Source organism: Acipenser ruthenus, chromosome 1 (genome assembly GCF_902713425.1).
Source record: "Acipenser ruthenus chromosome 1, fAciRut3.2 maternal haplotype, whole genome shotgun sequence".
In the NCBI taxonomy this organism is placed as follows: domain Eukaryota; kingdom Metazoa; phylum Chordata; class Actinopteri; order Acipenseriformes; family Acipenseridae; genus Acipenser; species Acipenser ruthenus.
In genome coordinates this window covers 34,030,168-34,036,623 of record NC_081189.1, presented here as the reverse complement: position 1 = coordinate 34,036,623, position 6,456 = coordinate 34,030,168, and the positions used below count along the sequence as shown (strand labels likewise).

The following is a 6,456-nucleotide window of genomic DNA, read 5'->3' as shown; positions in this document are numbered from 1 at the left end:
AAGTCACAAAGCACTTCTTTCATATTCTCAATTCCTGAGGTTCTTCCTCCATGCAGCCCTTGCTCCTGTCCCGTGAAAAATTATTGTAGTAGTATTGGGTTATTTAAACAGAATGCAGAGAGTTTCAAACTAGGTCATAATGAAATACATTAACCTGTCACTTTTGTACATAACCAAGAATGTTACACACTTATGATTATACTAAATTGTTCTTCTAGGTTTTTGTTAAGTAGTCTTGTCTCCTTAAGTTGTCTCATTACATTCTTAATACAATTTACAACCATTACTTGACTTAAAAGGACAACTTAAACAATTGAATTATGATTTGAAATTTGAACATGACATAAAAAACAACACTTTCGAAACGATGTGCTTTGTAAAACTGTCCAGTGAAATTGTCAGTGAAATCAAATGCACATCTTGTACTATAATCCATCCTTCTTTTACAAAAAAGTTCTGTGATTCTCTAGTCTACCAAGGTAAAAGCACAGCGAAGTGTAGTAAGGCATAGTAAAACCACGGTACTTTACAGAAATGTATATTATGGTACAATTTTGTTAACCATGCTTAACTTGGGAAGCTGCATTGGATGCATTATTGAAACAATAAATATATTCACTGTGTTACTGGAGTTTTTTTTGTAAATGCGTGAACAACTACAGAAAACAGAAAGTTTATAAAAACGCATGTAGACAGCAAGCATCATGGATCTAAGTAAAATAAGCTTTACCTGAGGGCACACATATTTCTGTGTTTCAAGTTGTGTGAGTGGAGTGTTTGAATCGCACAGTAACTTTGTTGTTAGTGAGCTGTGCTGATGTTCTGAGTATAAAAAAGAGAGTTTGTCTTTGGAAACTGTCAGGCAATTTATACATTTCACTAGGGAGGACTAAATTCCACCTCAAGCCAAAGAAAGGCGAATTGCATGAGTACGCAGCAACCTTCAATCTTGAGTTTACTTGAAACACATCAGCTGGTTTCTCGGGGGAGCGGGCTTGCCAACCCAGGGATACAGACGATGCTAACCGCATATTGAAAGGACATATTCAGCCAATTTCTACAACTGGTGTACTGTACAGACACTATTTCCGTTGTACACTAGTGCTATTTACACAGAGAAAAATCTGTTTCTCTAGCTGCGAGGCCAGTCACTGGTTAATTTGATGGAGTTCCTCTGTGCAATGATTTTCACTGTAAGTAATGGCAATAGCACATATATTTTTCCTTTTGCAATGTTGTGCTTAAAGGGTACATAAGGACCTTTTTATTTTATTGTGTTACATGTTCCCATGTGTTGCTACATCTGTTTATGTAAGGTGTGTGTATTGTTTAAAATTTTTTTTTTTTTTTACATTTTGACCACTTTTTTAAATTTTTACATTGCATTCCCTGCCTGAAGATGGCTTCCCATGCACTGGCATGGACCTCTCAGAACTACATTTCCCATCATCCTCCTGCTCACTGGTGAATCCATCTCAGTTACATATGTGACACGATACTGATTATAAGTCATCTGTTGAACTTCTGACCAAAGCATTTTGATAGGTGAGTGTTTAAGCAATTATTTTACTTCAGTTAAACAAAAAGGTTCTATCACATTAAGATCTCTGGAGGGCTGAACAAGTTTATAACATTTCTGTTTCTATGTGTTATTTAAGGAAAAACATTATATTTTCAGAAAATTAATAGTATAATATGATTTTTTATTTTTGTTGTTAGTGCAACACTTCTGAGTTTATGCCTTATTAAGGCAATAAACTCAGAACTGGTAAGTTGTTGTTGTTATTATTATTATTATTATTATTATTATTATTATTATTATTATTATTATTATTACATCATAACCTTTTGGTTTGTTTTTGCTCAGTGTTTGGTTTATCCCTCCAGCTGTACTGAATATTGTTTTAGATTATCAAAGTAAAATCATATAAAAAGGTTACCACTGTAAATTCAATGTTAAATTTTGCATAGGTAATAATGCTTTTCCCATGGTTATACTATGCATTTACCAAAGATTACCTTTTTTTGTATTAGGCTTTACCATACCTCTCTGTACTTTACGATTGTTACCATGTGTTACCATGCTTTCACTAAGATTTATTACACTTTGTTATGCTTTTACTATGGGAAACGTTCTAGTCTGTGGGGTCCTGTTATGATCTCCTTGTGTCTTTAGCCCTTTTCACACTGGCATGTTCTATGTGTTGTGGACCCGGGTCGGCTACGTGACTTCACACGTTTCCGTTAAAGCTTCTCTGGATTAAACCGTTGGCCCAGATGTTGATTTGAGCAAATGTTTCTTCATCCCTGCTGTAATCTGGCTCATAGTGTGTCTCAATCAACAAAAATATAGCTAAACAGAAATGTTGCTTACTGAAGTGAAACCTTCACTCATGCACGGCTGTTTGTTACTTTGTCCGCTTACGAAACCCATCATGCATTTTGTCTCGCTCGACCCGGGTCAAAGTGCGCCGACCCACATCCTGAGGTGTGTCGCTGCCGATTAAGTCATCCTGTGTATGACCCAGATACAAGGTTTCACATTAAGCAGGATCCAAGTAGGAGTGCCAGTGTGAAAGGGGCTTTTCTAATCTCATGAGATCTCACAGCAACTTTAGTTAAATTGAGTCAAGTTCAAAATAGTGGGTACTGTAGACTGGCTTCAAAAAACATTCATGAACCCAATATAATCTTTATACCTCAGGGGTTGATTTGATTCTACCATTGGATTGGATTCAAGCATTTTACTGCACTATGAAATTCCCCTGAAGTTTGATGAAGTATAGATTGATGAAAGTCTCCCTCAATCTGCTCTGAACTTGTTGTTCCCAGAGAAGCAAATAGGATGAATTTTTGCACTCTCATAGCTTCTTGGAGCGGGACGGTAGTTCTCAGGAGACACAGTTCAATCATTTAATCTATATCTATTGGTAAGGGCTTTGAACCTCAGGTTTTTCCCACAGAAGCAAATGTTCATGCCATTCTTACTTTCATAGATTCTATTTTGAGCAGCCAGATTTTTGTAGTTACAGCCAGTAAGTATTATTCCCCACCAGGGAGTGGGGGATATAGTTAGGGCTTCTGATTTTCGGTTTTAACCGCTAAAACCCGATAAAACACCCCCGATACAAAAAAAATGAAATCGGTGGATAGCCAATAAAACCAGAAAACACCGGAAAAACTGTGTAAATGGTTAATCAATTTGCGTTGACTTTATGCTTTTCCCGTTAAAAAATAAAACCTACTACAAAAATAATAATAAATACATTTCCCAGTGCTGCTGGGCAATGTCCCGCCTTCCTGACTTGTATCTATCATTGATTCGTTCTGAATACTTTAAACCCACCCCAACTACTGAGTGACAGCACATTCCTATATTTCTATTGGAGACTCAGCTTGCGAGATTTAAAACAAGAGTACAATCAGGAATGTAGGCTTGTTAGCGGGATTTAAAGCTGTATTACAGTTAAGATATGGAGGATTTAAAACATAATTGTGGCGAAATGTAAAACAATGCCTGCACACAAAAACCCCAGAAGAATGTGCCCGTGACCATAGGGATTTCATTGTGGAAGACAGCAAAGGAAAGAAGGTACAACTTAAGTGTGCAAGTACTGTCGAGTTACTATACATATTTTGACAGAAAAACATTTTAAAGAGTTACATAAAACTCAAAAAAATAGCTAAAAATAAGCACTGAAAAATACAATTACCGTAAAAACTGGTGTATAAGTCAGCCCCCTCTTTTTGCAACAACAATTTCAGGAAAAAGCCTATAGATTACACCAGTGTATAAGTTGCTCCCCCCTTTTTAGGACCCCTTATAAATACCTAGAAAATAGACTTATACAAAGGTTTTTACAGCAATAAAAACCGAAAAACAGAAGCCCTAGGTATAGTGCAGGTGTCGGTACATCACACAGGTCCTGGGTATATAAGGAGGTACCTGTCATGTACTGTAGGCATGTACTTGTCATCACTAATCCAGTTGTGATAAAATGTGGTTACATGACCTAGATTTTGCTCTTTCCTTTATTAAGTGGAAAATGCTCTTCATTTTTGTTATCAACAGTATCAAGAGTAAAAGGACCATATGAAACAGATGTACAGGTAATTACAGAAAGTATGATTTTAGCAGTTGTTTTTCCCAAATAAATAGTCATGCCTTATTATTACATTACAGTCGAAAATGGTCCCCAATTCTTTACTGCTGCTTATGGAGAGTATGAGAATATGGGGATATATAGAGAAACATGCCTGTCTGTCTGTGTGTACGTTTAAAATTACAACCATGACAGGGAATGTATGTTACCAATATACTTCATAACTTTTTTACTTATAGTATGAAGATATACATTTTTGTTTCACAAAAAGGTGGTTATTGAAAGTCCAGCATATGTAACAAGCTTATTTAAAAATTTGAAAGGGCCATGATAGTGGGAAGTCGGTTACTTGTAACATTTAGACTATATATAAGTGTTTGTTAGGTTTAGTTTGTTAGGTTTAGGTTCATGAAAATTATGTGCTGGACTTTATCTAGTCTGGAAGGAGTTTACTCATGTAAATTAATTAATTGATTTTAGTAATTGGCATAAAACCAGTCAAGTTTTATATTTTAGGTGATAGGGTAAGAGATTTTGTTGTTTAGATGTGGCGGAGAGGTGAAACAGCACTATGTACGAATAGAAAGAAGCAACTATTGACAAAATGAGTTTGTTAGTGATTGATGTTGCACTAAAGGTAAGACACTTTCAGGTCTTTGAGAATTTTTTTCTATGTTTGCAATATGTTCTGATCTGCTCACAAAAAGAGACACCTTACAAACATTTAGACTGTGTGGTGCACACAGGAAAAGCAGAAAGCTGATACAATGCTTACTGTAGTATACAGTGCCTTGCGAAAGTATTCGGCCCCCTTGAACTTTGCGACCTTTTGCCACATTTCAGGCTTCAAACATAAAGATATGAAACTGTAATTTTTTGTGAAGAATCAACAACAAGTGGGACACAATCATGAAGTGGAACGAAATTTATTGGATATTTCAAACTTTTTTAACAAATAAAAAACTGAAAAATTGGGCGTGCAAAATTATTCAGCCCCTTTACTTTCAGTGCAGCAAACTCTCTCCAGAAGTTCAGTGAGGATCTCTGAATGATCCAATGTTGACCTAAATGACTAATGATGATAAATAGAATCCACCTGTGTGTAATCAAGTCTCCGTATAAATGCACCTGCACTGTGATAGTCTCAGAGGTCCGTTTAAAGCGCAGAGAGCATCATGAAGAACAAGGAACACACCAGGCAGGTCCGAGATACTGTTGTGGAGAAGTTTAAAGCCGGATTTGGATACAAAAAGATTTCCCAAGCTTTAAACATCCCAAGGAGCACTGTGCAAGCGATAATATTGAAATGGAAGGAGTATCAGACCACTGCAAATCTACCAAGACCTGGCCGTCCCTCTAAACTTTCAGCTCATACAAGGAGAAGACTGATCAGAGATGCAGCCAAGAGGCCCATGATCACTCTGGATGAACTGCAGAGATCTACAGCTGAGGTGGGAGACTCTGTCCATAGGACAACAATCAGTCGTATACTGCACAAATCTGGCCTTTATGGAAGAGTGGCAAGAAGAAAGCCATTTCTTAAAGATATCCATAAAAAGTGTCGTTTACAGTTTGCCACAAGCCACCTGGGAGACACACCAAACATGTGGAAGAAGGTGCTCTGGTCAGATGAAACCAAAATTGAACTTTTTGGCAACAATGCAAAACGTTATGTTTGGCGTAAAAGCAACACAGCTCATCACCCTGAACACACCATCCCCACTGTCAAACATGGTGGTGGCAGCATCATGGTTTGGGCCTGCTTTTCTTCAGCAGGGACAGGGAAGATGGTTAAAATTGATGGGAAGATGGATGGAGCCAAATACAGGACCATTCTGGAAGAAAACCTGATGGAGTCTGCAAAAGACCTGAGACTGGGACGGAGATTTGTCTTCCAACAAGACAATGATCCAAAACATAAAGCAAAATCTACAATGGAATGGTTCACAAATAAACATATCCAGGTGTTAGAATGGCCAAGTCAAAGTCCAGACCTGAATCCAATCGAGAATCTGTGGAAAGAACTGAAAACTGCTGTTCACAAATGCTCTCCATCCAACCTCACTGAGCTCGAGCTGTTTTGCAAGGAGGAATGGGCAAAAATTTCAGTCTCTCGATGTGCAAAACTGATAGAGACATACCCCAAGCGACTTACAGCTGTAATCGCAGCAAAAGGTGGCGCTACAAAGTATTAACTTAAGGGGGCTGAATAATTTTGCACGCCCAATTTTTCAGTTTTTTATTTGTTAAAAAAGTTTGAAATATCCAATAAATTTCGTTCCACTTCATGATTGTGTCCCACTTGTTGTTGATTCTTCACAAAAAATTACAGTTTCATATCTTTATGTTTGAA

The 6,456-nt window shown here is 37.2% G+C and overlaps 1 protein-coding gene across 1 annotated transcript in view; it reads left to right on the top strand.

Moving 5' to 3' along the window:
• The first annotated feature begins 1,470 nt into the window (after nt 1–1,470).
• Nucleotides 1,471–6,456, top strand: part of LOC117420659 (chondroitin sulfate N-acetylgalactosaminyltransferase 1) — an 85,445-nt gene continuing 80,459 nt past the window's right edge. Inside the window, exon 1 of the mRNA XM_059024077.1 lies at nt 1,471–1,545. The gene's annotated coding sequence lies outside the window, so the exon portion shown is untranslated. The remainder of the gene's footprint in view (nt 1,546–6,456) is intronic.